Source organism: Trachurus japonicus, chromosome 11, assembly GCF_045865225.1.
Source record: "Trachurus japonicus isolate A0001 chromosome 11, Traja_1.0".
In the NCBI taxonomy this organism is placed as follows: domain Eukaryota; kingdom Metazoa; phylum Chordata; class Actinopteri; order Carangiformes; family Carangidae; genus Trachurus; species Trachurus japonicus.
Window position 1 is genome coordinate 11,379,277 of NC_140917.1, and position 16,789 is coordinate 11,396,065.

Consider the following 16,789-nt stretch of genomic DNA (forward strand, 5'->3'; position numbering starts at 1 on the left):
GGCACAAACAGAAACAGAGCCACAGTTTGTATGAGTATCACGGCCTCTTGTTATTATCATAATGATGTCAATACATGCTCCGTGTTCACACTCCGGGATATTACACACACACACACACACACACACACACACACTGACTAACACAAATGAGTGTGTGTCCAGCTAACACCTCTGGTTAAGCTGCTCGCTCTCTGCAGACAATTTGTCCAGATTTTAAAGGGACTCTGGTGGAGTTGATTAATTTTTCGGTTCCACTCGTCCACAAATCTGCACTTAACAAGCAGGATGAATGTCACAAATTACTGCGTATTAACAAGAGAGATTTATCCTCACTTCAAAGAGCCAGTGTGGTGAAGCTCATTTCATTTATCCACTGCACTTTTCAAATAAATGTTAATAAAATAAATTCTGCTCCGTCAGCTGTGCCCAGCATTTGATTAAAGAAAGAAGTTTCTCTTCAGATCTTCTCCCACTGATACATCTCATTAATCCGTGTGTAAACACTCAACATGAAGGTGTGAGGTGTCGATTTTCACTCGACCGACCTTTGGAGGCCTCCTACATTTCCCAGAATGCTGTTCAAAGCCCACAGTGGAGGTGTGAACCTGTGACTTTGACCAGTAAATGACCATTCTTTTTTAAATCCTGCTTTCAAGACAAGTAGCTAATACTTTCATCCAGTCCAGGGAGAAAACAGCACTAACTCTAGATGCTGCTCTTTCTCCCGTGAAACACTGTGGTGCCTGATCAAATAAACTATGTTGTTGTGACTTGTTTTGAGTTGTAGTGTCTGACTATTAGATCTGTAAAATGTATGTAATGTATGTGATCAGATAATCCCGAAACTGAAGAATATCACTTGTGGGATACTGTACCTCAGGGCTCCATTTTGGGGTCTCTTGTGTTCCTTAATTTTAAAGACGTGAGAGTATAGGAGCAGATTATATAGATTTGATCAACTTAATTGAATCCATTTAATGTCAGTGTGTTGTGAGGCAGATCCAAATGACGGTTCAGTGACTTGTATGAACAAGTCAGTGCAGGTTATAATGGAAAACAAAATGTCATTTGATGAAAATGTTTATGCAAACTGTGCCTGCTGAGGAGTGAATCTGGGATGATACACAGAGTTTAAGTATTCATCCAGTCTTTTGATGTATCTGTGGGCGAATGATCACAAGAAATTTAAAAGAAAGGGTCGGATCATGAGAGTTCCTCTGAGCCAAACTCACAGCATAAACACATAAAACATAAACTCACATTAGGTTTTTTCTTTTTTTCTTTTAAAAGGCGAATGACCCTTATGGCCACTTGAGGCTGACTCCCACAGAGAGCCAGTCCCTATAGACTCATGTTAAAGTGGCCAACTTACCAGCAGAAATAAATAAATGTTTTTCAGCTTAGTCCAAACAAACTGTCCTGGTTCCTGCCAAGTATACATGGCATGAAGTCTTATATACCAAATTAATTTATGTAATTTTTTTTATTGAGGTCAAAGTTCTACATAACTGAAGGCATGGCCACTTTGAATGACATGTGATTGGTCTTATTCCCATTGTAGTGGCAAAACATTAGACTGAATTTAGCTCTAAAGCCACTCGAAATGTTAGCGGAAGGCAAGGTTTCAGGGGATCATCCCTATGTTCCCCACTTTGTATGGGGCCGGGGAACATAGAACCCTTTTTTAGAAAAAGGAACCTCTGTTCCCCGCTTTTCCCCCAAAGGACCCGGGGAACATGCAGTTTTTGTACCCATACCTAGAAGTGGAGTTGTGACTTTGCAGATTTTTGCCTATTTTTGAGTGAGAAGTTGAGTTGTGACTTTGAGTGAGAAGTGTAATTGTCCCATTGGTTGGGTTTAGACAAAGAAGAAAGGAGTTCGTTAAGTTTAGTAAAAAGACCAGGTAGAGGCTAGACAGGCCAGATAGATAGAGAGTCCAGATAAGTAGAGAGAGCCCATCGACCAGCAACAGTGGGGAACATAGGACCATTTTTTTGAAAAAAGGTCCTATGCTCTCCAGTAGGCTATGTATTGCAACCGGGGAACATAGGACCCTTTTTGGGAAAACCGGGGAACATAGGACCCTTTTTCAACAACAGTCAGATGATGCTTCCAACTGCAACATCCGACAGTAACATCTTAAAGTAACGTAAATGGTCGAAAAACCTTTTTATGCTGTACCTCTAGCACCTCCGCTAATCAAAGTACTGACCTCTAATAATGACCTTTCGTCCCTTACTTCAGGTGCTATAGGACCTTTCACAATTACACAAAAAAAGCAGTAATGACATAATACAACAAATACTTAAATAGAAAACACACCGCAAGCGACAATACAACAATTCAACTCAATTTACAACAATATTGGCCTACACCCATGCTTAGCACAAGTGGTTAGTGTGTGATCAATACCTTGGTGATCAGATTGATTCGTTTCTGTGCGTCTGACAGATTATAGACTTTCATCATTTTGGTCAGTGTCTCATCGTGACCTGTGGGCTGCTGTGCAACACTGTCATGCTTTCAGCTTTCTGGAAATATTCTGTGGCTCATTTTCATGTGAAGCAGGATTTTGTTGCTGACTTCACTTCCTCCAGCAGCCGTTGATCCCAACAGGGACGTGAAGCCTCCACCGTGTGTGTGTGTGTGTATATATGTGTATATAGGCTACTGCTGTGTATCTGTTGTGTTTCTTCCTGCAGGATGCTCAGATCTCAGTCAGCTGGATCGTCTTCAACTCGCTGCATGTTTCATCGAGCCGCCGCTACTGCTGCTGCTGCGGCTTGAATCTAATATGGACGCCAGCGGAGCGTAGCGGTGCTTCACGTGAGCCAGCAGTGCATGTTGGGATGTCCGCCTAGATTAGTTCATAGCCGCTTCACCCACAGTGTCATCTTGCATTCACTTTGTGATTCATCTGCTCTGTATTATTTAATCCCAGCCTGGTGAAACTACAGGAGTGAGTCTGTGTGAAGCTTGCTCACACAAACTCCTCCATCCTCCGTCGGAGCTGCAGTCGTCACGTCTCTCCTCTGAGGAGATGACCCGTCCCTGTTCCTGTCCTCATTATGCCGTCACACACTGTTTTTCTTCCTTGACTTTTTCATGTTGTTCAGCCAAACACAACAAACAAAAGAGGATCAGGATATAAATACCAGTTCAGACTCTTCTCCAACAGAGTCATAACAAACTATCTAGAGGAACCCAGAGTCCTGCAGCAGATGGTCTGATCTCCACACACTATGCACCTTTTCCTCTATAAGATGAACCTAATGCTACCTCTGGGTTGGTGTTCGTAATTGGTTCAACTTGCTGACTAGCTTGTTTCTCCACAGGCTAGCGAGCCCCAGTAGAGCCACTTCAAGACATCACTTTATAACGTTACCATGATGCCAGCAAAACTCAGGCATTTAATTAAGTTTCAATGTTTTTTCAGGTGAGAAAGTGACTGTTAAGACTCCAAATATGTTGTCAGTTTATCTAAATATGTATTTTTGTAATTTGCTCGGGGACTTTTGAAGATGTGAGGGAGTACTCAAACTCTGAGAATCGTACACTGTTCTTGTTTCTAGATCAGTGGTGTGTTGGTGCTAAGAAAAAAATGGTTCCAACTTTGGCACTGGCTCCAAAACCAGTCCCAGGTCTTGGTATCATGCTCACTGCAGATACTGATTGGATTGGTTTTTACTCTTTACTAAACTTTTTGAAATCTCAGAGAAATAAAAAGTATTCTTCCTAGATTGTTCTTTTACCACACATCTCAAATCCTTTTGTAAGTTTTTGCTGACTCCAAACTTTCTCTCTTTCCTGAAGGTTTCTGTCTTATTTAATTTGTATTCTCTACCTTTGTTTTTATCCTTTACTAAAGCAGTTTTTGTCCCGAGTGGCCTGAACCAACTTATTAAGGCGGTGCTGATGAATTATGAGTGGCACAGATAGAAATCACCGCATGCCTCATGTGATTCCGAACTATTTTTAAGATTTTATCGATATTATTTTACGTTACCTCTCTGCTGTTAAACAAATAAAGACGACAATGATGATGATGAAGCAAGTTTTTACTCCTTTGTTTTCCACTCTCCCTGCTTTACATTTAAATAGACAGGAGTAGTAGATATGAGGGATTGTGCAGCATTGTGCCCGCGCTACAAAGTCAATTATTCCTGCAGATAACAAACCACATATTGTCGTGTTTTTAGGAAAAAAAACGTCTGTCTGAAAACATAGAGAAACAGGCAGAAAGAGGAAATCTGCAGCAGGAGCAGATTCTAATCTGTGGATCGATGCTCGACTGAAAGATGTGGACGAAAGTGAACACAAAGAAGAATAAATGTGAGTGAGTGTGTGCGTTGAAATCTAATGATCTCGTTTATTATAACAGGAGCACAGGAGGTAAACAAAGAGCTAAATCACTGGAATGAGCTCAAAGTGCATCAGAGTAACACAACTCATTTGTTTTATTTTTAATGTAGATGGTTTTCGTTTTATTTTACAACCACTCACTTTTATGGACACAGATCATTTTTATTGATGAACCTGTGTGTTCATATACGTATATATAATGATTATCTGAGTTGTATCAGAACAATCCGAGTGTTATCTGTCAGTTTCTAGAATTTATATCCTGTGTTTATATTCAGATTTCTATAAGAATATTTTGTGCCAGGCCAGCAGGTCTTGGATGAAAAGAGAGGAAAACAACATGCTGTGTGTGTGTGTGTGTGTGGCTGTCAGATGTATGAGAAATCAACACTTTGAAAACATTAATTATGCATGAACACACACACACACACACACACACACACACACACACACACACACACACACACACATCACACAAACATGCAAACATGCAACCATATGCACATAAGTTTAATGACACACACATGCACACACGCACACACACATACATGCACGCACACACACACATAGGAGGCAGATGTTTGATATGAAGTCTTACTGATGTATGCAGCCTCAGCACAATCTGTTGTGGCTGTGTGTGTGTGTGTGTGTGTGTGTGTGTGTGGCGTGTGTGTCAGAAACTGGGTTATGGTGCTGAGATGCCAAATGTATGAAAGATGCAAAAGGACAGGAAAAAAACCCTCACTAAAACATCTTGTTAGCGAGTCTCTGAACTTCTATGTTTGTGATGCCACAGTAAGAGTTAAGTTTGAGTTTTAGAACATGATCGAGCAACGTTTAAAGAACATCTGGACATTTTAGTCAAGTATATAAGGTTATTTTTAAAGGGTAAGGGCATTTACAGAAGGGATGTTTAAGAGGAGAAATGTTTTTGTAAGGTAAAGCTATTCATGTAAAATGAGGCCATTTTGTGTGGAAGTGAGGACACTTCTCGTAAACAAGTATATTTTTTGTAAAGTAAGGATATTTTTTGTAAAATGGGGAAATGTACGAAGATAATCAGGCGATGTGGACATTTGGTAAGGTGAGGATATATTTCTCAAATGAGGACATTTTTGTTAAATGTTTGACCTTTTTGTTAAGTGGACATTTTGTAGAGCAAGGACCTCATGTTTTAGATTCAGCATTGTTTTTGTAAACTTAAGAACATTTTGTCAAGTGGGGAAATATTTGTTCAGTCACGACTTTCTTTTGCAAAGACAGGACATATTTGAAAGTAAATTTCTGCATCTAGTATTTTACGCTGTCTTGGTTTTGGTTTAAAGCATCAAAACAAAGAGGTCATAACCTATTCAAGCTTTTACAAAAATGTTGTTGACCTAATTTTCGTCTGCTCTGTCTCGTCATCGTTGTGATGGTGCAGATAAAATGATCCTGACACCTCTCCCTGCTTCAGTTAACCTCCTTGTCTCTGACTCTATCAGTTTTCCCTCCACCTCCTTCTCTCTTTATCTGACACTTTGTTCATTTTCCCCTCCACATTATGTTTATAGAAATACCCGGCCTTCATTTTTCACTTTGACTCCTTTTCAAAAGGCTAAAGAGTGCTTCAAAGTCAACCGAGAAGATTGAAAATGGAGCTCCTCGCTGCCTTTTCCCCCTCCATCAAATATAAAAGACAGATGAAAAAGAGAAGAGCAGTGTCAGGGCTCAGGAGGACAGACAGGAAAAAAAAGACAGTGCAATGTCAGCTTTGTTGGTGAAGGACGATTAAGAATATTCTATAAAAATGACGGCATTACCACATTTATCAGCCAGTATCTCCTGTGTGTAATATTTCTCATTTTGCCAACCAGGCACTGAGGTTACTATCACTGGAATGCATTTTGTAATAACTTTCATTACTCATCGTTATTCGCGGGTCGATGTCACCTCCATAAAAGAATAAATCCACTCATATTATCTGATGAGCTCCATAAAAAGAGAAGGAAAAGGGTCCAATGCAAAATGTAATTCACAAATGTTAATTTTGGTTAACCTAGATTTGAGCATTCATGTTTGTTTTTTTGTATTTTGAATGTGTCATCACATTAAAGGGATAGTTCAACATTTTGGCAAATTGGCCCATTGCCATAACCCCTATAGTCAGAGCAGTAGGTTCATTGTGACAAGTTGTGACCTGCACATTCACCACGCTACGAGATAATAACGGAACGTTACCAGACAGAGTCGTTTTCGAGGTAAATTCATGCAAAACCGCTGATGCACGTTCCTGTCAGGGGCTATTTTCCGGTCGCCTCGTGCATTTGTGCATTTGCCTCGAAAACAAGTCTGTCTCGTAACGTTCTGTTATTATCTCATAGCATGGTGAATGTGCAGGTCACAACTTGTCCACGACAGCGTTTTGGAGTTGCTGGATTGTGTATTTGATGAGTTTGATGAAGGAAACCCATTAGCCTCCGTAGCGTAGCTCTGAGCAGCTCACGGCTGTGCTCCACCGTTGTAAAAATAGCTTGCACCGACAAATAAAGGTAACAAACCTACTGCTATGACTATAGGGATTATGGCAATGGATCAATTTGCCAAAATGTTGAACTATCCCTTTAAAGGTAAAGGTCAGGGGATCGGATCATATCAAATAGCTAGACCAATGTTGCAGTTGAGCAGCTGGTGAAGTGAGATTGATGAGAGAACAACTATCCACATAGAGCTTGATAGATTCACTGTTTATGTACTTTTTTATTTAAAATAACCTATGTTGCCCTGATACTGTTGTTCTATGAGGTAAATGAGATCTGACTTCTTATGTTTTCAGCGAGTAGGTTGTCACATAGACTGTAAAAACCTAGCCCACAGATGATGATGATCACCTCCAGTTACATTTTGTTGCTAGGCGACATCTTGTGGACATCTTGTGGTCATGATTATTATGACATCAGAACATCAAATGGAGATTTAATGGGTGGATTGGTGGGTGTTTGCCTCCCATGTCTGAGTAGCAGTTTGTTGTTGTTTCTATTCCATGACCATTTGATGTCACTCATGTTTTCATTCTTGTGACCATGGCAACAACAAAGGCTACTTCATTCACAACCTTTTCCTGAACCCATGCTCATTTAGCTACAATAGCAGGGAGTAGCATGGTGACAGATGATGTCTGATACACCTTGATAATTGTTGTAACCATGACAACCAGGGTGCGCCATTATGCTAATTGCTGAGGCACTATAGTTTACGACCTGTCACATCAGAGCAGTTGTGACATTTCAGAGTTTGGTGACAACACAAATTTGTGTTTAATTAGTGAACTGAGAAGTGACATGTGTGTTGTTGCTTTTCCCCGTCATGAAACTGAATGTGTGAACTGGAACTCCTGCTTCAGGGAATAATGATGATGTGTATGTTTTTCCAAAATGTTGCCAATAATGCATTAAATCTATAAATAGCAGCATCTTAAAAGTCATTTGTAATAATAATAGTTCACAGTTTACAACCTTTCTCTAATTAGACCAGTAGTATTCACTTATAAGTCAATTAGTTAGTCTTTTTTACCTGCTTTTCCTTATTCCATTCCTCCGTTCTGTCTTAAGCTATGTCTTTCCTCCATCTTTTGTCTTCCCATTTTTTTTCTGGCTCTCCTTCCTCCTCCTCCTGTGTGAAGCTGTTCTGATTGCTCCTCTTATCAGTCGATGAAATCTTTTCTTTTTTTTATTGCTTTACCTTCATTTCATTCTCTGTCTCTCTCTGTTATTATTTTCCCCTCTTTCTCTCGTCTCCTCTTGCTGTAAAAAAAAAAAAAAAGAAAGAAAAGAAAATAAATCCCCCTGTTTTTTTCTCTCTCTCTGCTCCTCAAGACCCATCACAGCAGCATTCATAACATTTCTCACCTATAATCACTTCATATCATTGATGAGTTTCTTCAGGGGAACCATGACGGCAGTGTTACAGGTGAAATGGAGAGAAGAGGAGAGGAGGAGGAGGAGGAGGGGGAGAAGAGGGGGAGGAAAGGGAGAGGTGTACTGGTTTTACAACCCGCTGTAAATCTCTCCATTAAGTCGCCCTTTATAGTCCGATAAAATTTATCGCAGACAAAGAGAGGGAGGAACAGGGGGGAGGACGGAGTGGTGGAAAAGAAAGGGAGAGGAAAAAGGAGCAGGAGGTGAGGGAGGAGGTGAAGGCAAGAAGAAAACTGGATAACAGCAAAAATATGAAATACTTTATTATCAGGAGGAATTTGATCATTGATAAACTGATTGTGTGGTTTTCATATATTTATTTATTCCTTTAATTCAAATCTATAGGTTTTGTTTTATTGTTTAAATGTTATATTCTCATTTAGTTTATTGACTATTATAATTTGAAACACACTTATTATAAATGTATATTTTGTTATTATATTTCACATTTTTTGACTTATTTCTTAGCAGACAGTTTCTTTAATTATTATTATGACTAATTTCCGCTGTGTTGTCATGACAATGGTGATGTGTGTGTTCAGATTGTATCTCATTACATGTTGCTCACCTCGACTTTCCTCTATAAGTCCTTCACCTTCATCTCTCAGACCTCAGTCCATTTTTTTTTCTGTTTTTCATCATTTTTCTACACTGACCCGACCTGCTCAGACTCTCTCATCTGATCCTTGTCTCTGTGTTTGGTTTATAATAGTTTGTGTGGAGACAGAGAGACAGACAGACAGACAGAGGGACGGACTGAGGGACTGGCGAGCAGACAGAGTGGGGCCAAACCGACGGACAGCGTCTCATGGCCTGTCTGTAATTGGTTTGTCGCCTCGTCAAGCCGCTGCTTGACACTCAGTGTAATGGACAGAGACATTCAATTTACACAAAACACAAGCTGCATGTCAATTAACTGCTGGACTGAGGGAGAGAGAGAGCAAGAGAGAGACAAAGACACACACAGAGAAGCAGAGAGAGAGTGAGAGAGAGAGGGAGCAGGATAAAGTGGAAAGCTGGGAAAAGAGGTGTAAGAGGAAAGAATAAAGACATTGAGGGTGAAAGAGGGAGAGTAATAAAAAAAAGAAGACAAGTGGAGATAAAGGAGAGGGGGAGGGAGGTAGATGGGGAGGTAAGATGGAGAAAGTAAAAAAAAAAAGCTGAGAGAGATGGAGGGGAGAGAAGAAGTGAAGAGAAGGATGTGAGGAAGATTAATCTGACTCCAGGTTTCTAGCAGCTCACAGTCCTACTGAGCTTCTTTATTCAAGGAGATCACAGACCTGTTTTGGTCTGAAACTGCTGAGCGAGGCAAAAAATAGATTTCTACTCTGCAGGTAGCTGATGGTCAGTGATGTGCCGAGTTCTCCCACTTCTGCTCAGAACAACATTCGACCTTGAGTGAATTTCTCTGGATCTGTTGGCTTCTGATTATGGAAGCCTGGTTCAGTTTCAGTTTTTGCCCTGAAAACTCAGGTTGTAGTCAGTTAAAGGTCACTGGAGGCCACTGACACACTGTAATGTGGAATACATGCATGCGTGAGAGGACTTGAGGCATATTGGGTTATGGTGATATGTGTGAAAAACAAGGCATTTTACAGCCTGTGTTGACAGCTTGTTGTGTATCTGTTGTGTTAGACATGTGAGACACAGCTGTGACACTTTCTGTTAAGCTTGTTATTGAAGAGTGGTCACCAGATAATCAGCATGTCTGCGCCTTTTTTATTCTGTTTAAACTGAGAAATATTTCCCACGATCTGGAAGTGGACACTGAAGCAGAGTTTGGATTCTTTGTTATTTCTAAATGTCTAATGTTCCTAAGAACAGCTAATCAGCTGGCTTGGCGTGCTCGCTCCAATCTCAGGAAATCTCCAGATGCCAGCCCAAAAAACAGTCGTGTACTAGAAAACTGACAGCACTCTCAAATACAGTAAGTTAAAGGAATAGTTCACTAAAAAATGTTAGTTTCCCTCCCTTCACTTCAGATCAATGACTAACTGTTCTTAGGCAAAAGGTGTGCCTTTTGCATTGAAAAATAAAGTATTTAAAGGAATAGTTCACCAAATATCATCAGTCATTATTGACTCACCCTCATGCTGATGAATACTCCAGAGTAGTTTTTTATTCCTCAAAGTGCATCTGGAGACCCGGGAGGCCGGTTCGTAGTCCAACGAAAACTTTATATGAGAGTAATAGCGCCCGACACAAAAACGTCCATAAAACTACACAAAAACCATTTAATATTCCTCCACACTGATCGGTTGCTGCAATCCAAGTGTCCTGAAGGGATACAGTCCAGATTTTACTCGAAACTACATCATTTGGCCAGGTCACCCTTGAAAATGAGATCTCGATCTCAACGGGTCTTTTACCTGGTTAAATAAAGGCTAAATTTAAAAAAAAAAAAAAAAATTTAGGACATTTTTACAGCCTAAACAGCCCTGTATTGAATTTGCCTGGGGTGCGTTCACGCGATTCACATGGACGAACAGAGGAATATTTCAAGGTTTTTGTATAGTTTTATGGACGTTTTTGTGTCTGGCCCTATTACTCTTATATTAAGTTTTCGTTGGACTACGAACCCCCCTCCCAGATCTCCGGATGCACTTTGAGGAATAAAAAACTACTCTGGAGTATTCATCAGCATGAGGGTGAATTTCATTTTTTGGTGAACTATTCCTTTAAATACTTTATTTTTCAATGCAAAAGGCACACCGGCAGTCGCAATGACTGCTGCGGTGCCTTTTGCCTAAGAACAGTTCATTGATCTGAAGTAAAGGGAGGGAAACAAACACCCAGCGCAGAGGAGACAGAGCGTCCTCGTCCCTCCTGGAGGTCGTGTCAGACTCCGGGGCTTGAATTACACAGCGGCTGCATTCAGCGGACTCTCCCTTTAACCCCCGGTGGGACGCTCACATGTCTGATCGATAGTGCAGGGCTTTCCCTCGGCCTCCTCTGAAAGGGCCAGGCTGCAGTGAAAAAAAACAAACAGGGTGAATTTTATGGATGCTGCTTAGGTGTTCGGTCTCAGACTGATCGATACCTGAGAGAGAAGAATGAACGAGCCGGAGATGCTGCAGCGGGTCAGAGCATCATGGTGTTTCATTACGGACAAGATCTGATCCAGACTCTGCCCAGACATGTTTTCCCTTTGTCCTGTTGTATATTTATTACAGGTTTTTGTTGTGACTGTAATAGTGATGCGTTAAGGGCTGGATTTTGGAATTGGGTGACCCAGTGGTGCAGAACAAAGGAACCCATGGAAATACAAGACGGCACATTAGGCAAGAATCTGTTATTACAAACTGTTTGTGTATTGTGCAGAAGGCCAAAAGATCCCAGAGCTGTGAGCTCTGAGTTTTTGTGACGACAGTGGGTGGGCAGGTTTGCAGGTTCCAGACGGGCAGGTGAGTCTTTGGACCAGGACCAGACGAGCAGGCTGAGCAAAGGGAGGTAAGGTACCGGAGCTGATTACTGTTACCACCGGGGGGAAAGAGATGAACTGGTGATCTGAGCCAGGCTTTTAATGCAGCAGGTGAAGTGGTTCGATCCCGGGTTTTTGTCCAGTGTCCAACTCATGTGCTCTATGAAAATTTTGCCAGCATGTTTCCATGTTTGGCACTCCAGAGCCTCCATATGGTTTGCTTTTGTGCCGAAAGTTGGGAGAGCGTTAGACTGAAGATCTAAAGGTCCCTTGTTCGATCCCAGGTTTCGGCAGAGAACAGTGTAGTGTTTTAATAAAATAATACCATGGTGCTTTCCCTACAGTAGATCACTGTTACAACAAAGACTGAACTGAGGGATTAAGAATTGCTGCCGACAGATCTTGGGCAGAGCCAGCTACTTTGTTCAGTGTCCAAATCTTGCGCTTTTTGACATTTTTACCTGCCTCTTTCCATGTTTGGCACTCAAGAGCCTCCCCATGGACCGATTTGTGCTGAAATAGCTCAGTTGGGAGAGTGTTAGACTGAAGATCAATCAATCCTGGGTTTCGGCAGAGAAATGTCTAGTGACCAATGTTTTCGTAAGACAATTTGGTTGGAAAATGTGGTTCCCCTACAGCAGATCGCTGTTACATGTTACTCCTAGTTCTGTGGATACAAAGACTGCAGTGAGATAAACAGGAATTAGAAATGCTATCTATAAATCTCGAGCAGATCCAAGTTGTTATCCACTTTTGACCTTTATGAAAATTTTACCTGCATGTTTCCATGTTTGGCACTCCAGAGCCTCCATATGGATGGTTTTGTGCCGAAATAGCTCAGTTGGGAGAGCGTTAGACTGAAGATCTAAAGGTCCCTGGTTCGATCCCGGGTTTCGGCAGAGAACAGTGTAGTGTTTTCGTGAGACAATACCATGGTGCTTCCCTGACAATAGATCACTGTTACAACAAAGATTCCACTTATATAGCAGGAATTAAGAACTGCTACCTACAAATCTCGGGCAGAGCCAGGTGCTTTATCCAGTTTCCAACTCATCTGCCCCAATTTATTTATTTGTTTTTACATTACATTCATTTATTCATTTTAATTCATTTCTTGTCGACAATCAATTTATCTACTCCACCTGCATACACCATGATTGATAAAATATTGAATAGAAGGAATAGAAACTTACCACAATACAAATTGATTAGCTCCTTTTGAAATAAGGTGTCGTACTAATTGATGCAAAAAACGAAAACTACAGTACTTTCTATCCAGACACGCTGGCAAACTTCTCAATACTAAATCAGTTTGTGGGTTGGGTTTCCTCCTCTCCTCCACATTTTTTGAGTGATCAGCTACGACTGCTGGCCCTGATTAAAACATGCAGATTATTATTATTATTTTTTTAGAGGTAATTTTCTTTGGCTTCCAATTATCATTTCAAAATCCCCGGATGGTCTTAGCTGCAGTGAAGGTGTAAGAGCATCAGCACTGTCAGAAATCAAACTCTGCAATTAAAATGCAGCTTTTCATGTTAGAAGAATATTTCCCTTGGTAGAAGCCCTGTTTCTGTTGAGCCTCCATTGTAAAATCAGTACTTTTTGTCCATATCAGGATGCTGTAACAGCGATGACTCCATGTTTCCAGTCATCTGATTCATCTGTTTTTCGAGGCCTCATCTGACCCTATGAAGTTACCCTGGGCAAGTTAGCCCAGCATCACATGTTACCATGGTGATCCAGCATGGTTTCCAAGGCAATTTACTAATTATGGACCAGCTTTGTGATATCTGAAAACCCGAGGTAAGCCCAAAGTTATGGAGATAACACACTAACCTTGTTTCCAGACGTCAGTATGACACATCACAACAACAATATACAAAAACAATGTTCTGTCAACACAACGCACTGATCTGCGTTTATCTCTATGGTGACAACACAGAACCCGAGTGACGCACGGATCCTCCGACAGACTTCTTTACAGAACAGAAATGAGAACAAACAGAAACAGATGGAGGAACAGTGGGAAGGAGAATGAAAAGGAAAAAGGCCTGGTCCCCCCTCAGCTCTCTCTCTCATAACACAATCACAGAAATCTAATTACTGTGCTGTTTGTTCTGGAGCCGCAGACACACAATAAAAAGCCTAAATTACCTTCCTCATTAACCAGGGAAATGAGACAGACAGAGAAACAACTGACAATAAAAAAAGGCGACACAAACAAAAGAAAAGATCATATTGTTGCTTGTCTGCTTTTTCCCCCCCTAATCAGCAGCTTTGTGAAGGAATGATGAACAAGAAATTGGTTTTTATGAGGAAAGTGTTGATGCTTTGTTGTTGTTCTGATCTGCTGGGAGTTGGTATTCACCTCCTTTTATAACAACAAGCACTGGATTCCTTCACACTTATGATCACAGCAGCGATATTCCTTCGTTCCTATACACTGGATACTGAAACTAAACTCTAGATTTCCTAACAGCAATTAGCTTTTTTTTTTTTTTTACAGAACCCTAGCTCCTTTACAGCAAGTACATTCCTTTACAAGTTAGATTTCTTTACAATACTGATTACTGAAACTAAATTCCTTTACAGCAACTTGATTCCTTTATATTGATTGCAAAAACTTTATTAACTTGATTGATTAAGGGCACTGTTAGAACCACTGAGTTATTTTTCATTATTGATTACAGCCAGTGTGCAATCCATTAAAAGCAGCAGATTCCTTTATAAATTACAGACAGAAATCATTTACAGTATTTAATACAGGGAGTTGATGTTTAAAGTTACATTACAGTAATAAGTAGCAAACTGTGGTTTATTCATTTCATTAATTTATCATAAAGAAATAAGAAATCAGAGGTACACAAGTACTGAACACTAGGAATCTGAATGTCCAACTGTGCTAATTGACAAATTATAGATTGTGTCTGCAGCTGTTTTCTACTGTCGCACAGTCAGCTAAAGACACCCGAGACACACACGTTGTTTGTGCATTTATGTTTCTGACCTTGACCAGAGCCTCAGAGATGATGTTCTGCCTCATTAGGACCAGACTCGGGTCCCCATGAGGACAACCGGTCCTGACAAGGTCTGTGTTTATAGTGGTGGAAAAGGGTCCCAAAGAGATAACACACACACACACACACACTTCAGCAGCGTATACTGTAAATAGACTGACTGTCATATTTGAGTGCTTCCATTTTGGCACTCCAGAGCCACCATAATTCCACCTTTTGTGCCGAAATAGCTCAGTTGGGAGAGCGTTAGACTGAAGATCTAAAGGTCCCTGGTTCGATCCCGGGTTTCGGCAGAGAACGGTGTAGTGTTTTCATGAGATAATATCATGGTGCTTCCCTGACAATAGATCACTGTTACAATAAAGACTCACGTGAGATAGCAGGAATTATAAACTGCTACCTCTAAATCTCAGGCAGAGCCAGAGACTTTATCCAGTTTCCAACTCATGTGCTTTATGAAAATTCTACCTGAATGTTTTCCATGTTTGGCACTCCAGAGCCTCCATATGGCCTGCTTTGGTGCTGAAATAGCTCAGTTGGGAGAGCGTTAGACTGAAGATCTGAAGGTCCCTGGTTTGATCCTCGGTTTTGGCAGAACCCTGTGCAATATTTTAATATGATAATATCCTGATGGCTTCCCTACTGTTACATATTACTCCTTGTTCTGTGGATACAACAAAGACTCCAGTGGCGTAAGCATGAATTAGAAACGTTATCCTTTAAATCTCAGGCAGAGCTAGGTACTAAATATCCAGTGTCCAACGTTTGTGCTTCATGAAAATTTTACTGCAACACTTAAATGTTTGGCACTCCGGAGCTTCCATAAAGTGAATTTTCATGCCGAAATAGCTCAGTTGGGAGAGCGTTAGACTGAAGATCTAAAGGTCCCTGGTTCGATCCCGGGTTTCGGCAAAGAAGTGCGCAGTGTTTTAACAAGATAATACCATAATAGCTCCCTGTTACAACAAAGGCTGCAGTGAGGGAAGCAGGATTTATGAACTACTACCTACAAATCTCAGGCAGAGCCAGGTACTTTATCCAGTGTCCAATGCTTGTGCTCTATGAAAATTTGACTGCAAAGCTTCCATGTTTGGCACTCCAGAGCCTCCATATGGCCACCTTTAATGCCGAAATAGGCCCCTGGTCCGATCCCGGGTTTCGGCAGAGATATGTCTAGTGTCCAATGTTTTCATATGACAATTTGGTTGGTTACATGATACTCCCTGTTCTGTGGATACAACAAAGACTCCAGTGAGGAAAGCAGGAACTAGAAACGTTGCCTATAAAACTCAGGCAGCGCCAGGTGGTGCTTTATCTACTCGCCAGGGCTTATGTTTTTGAAATTCTTACCTTAAAATTTGCATTTTTGTCACTCCAAAGCCTCCATGGCTAGATATCATGCCAATATACAGTAGCTCAGTTGGGAGAGCGTTGGACTGAAGATCTGAAAGTCCCTGTTTTGATCCCGGGTTTCTGTGCAGTGTTTTCATAAGATAATACCATGATGGTTTTCCCCTGTATCACTGTTGAATATGTTACTCGTTGTTTTGTGGATACAACAAAGACTCAAGTGAGGGAAGCAGGAATTAAGCAATGTAATACATGATACCTTGTGTGTTTTCGACCATTTTTCTGATGGCCCCATGCTTCATTTACCACCTGACCTCTACCAGCCAATCAGCTTAGATTCCTCCGTAAATGACCAGGAAACAACCAAGGACTTCAACAAACTTTACTCAGACAACCAGAGAAAACTGTTATGGTGAAGCTATACAAATCACATATAAAACAAGTGATGGAGAAACTTAACCCTCCCCTCCTCTGTACCCCCAACCCCCACTCCTCCTGGGTGCAGTGTTGGCAGCCACCCTCCAAGCAGCATCATGCATAACTGAAATGTCTGCGAAACCTCTTCGGTACAGCCCGGCTCCTCCTGAGACCTCCGTCGAGTGAGGCAGCAGTCTGACAAATAGCCCCTCTCTGCTGCACAAATTACTTCTGTTCTCTTGGAGATGAGTTCCTGAAAGTGA

General features: G+C 41.1%; 3 non-coding genes across 3 annotated transcripts; all 3 read left to right on the forward strand.

Moving 5' to 3' along the window:
• The first annotated feature begins 12,565 nt into the window (after nucleotides 1–12,565).
• trnaf-gaa (transfer RNA phenylalanine (anticodon GAA)) lies at nucleotides 12,566–12,638 on the forward strand. The gene has a single exon. It is a non-coding gene; the product is annotated as a tRNA-Phe (tRNA).
• Nucleotides 12,639–14,979: 2,341 nt separating this feature from the next.
• Nucleotides 14,980–15,052, forward strand: trnaf-gaa (transfer RNA phenylalanine (anticodon GAA)). The gene has a single exon. It is a non-coding gene; the product is annotated as a tRNA-Phe (tRNA).
• A 546-nt stretch (nucleotides 15,053–15,598) lies between these two features.
• Nucleotides 15,599–15,671, forward strand: trnaf-gaa (transfer RNA phenylalanine (anticodon GAA)). The gene has a single exon. It is a non-coding gene; the product is annotated as a tRNA-Phe (tRNA).
• Nucleotides 15,672–16,789: the final 1,118 nt, after the last annotated feature.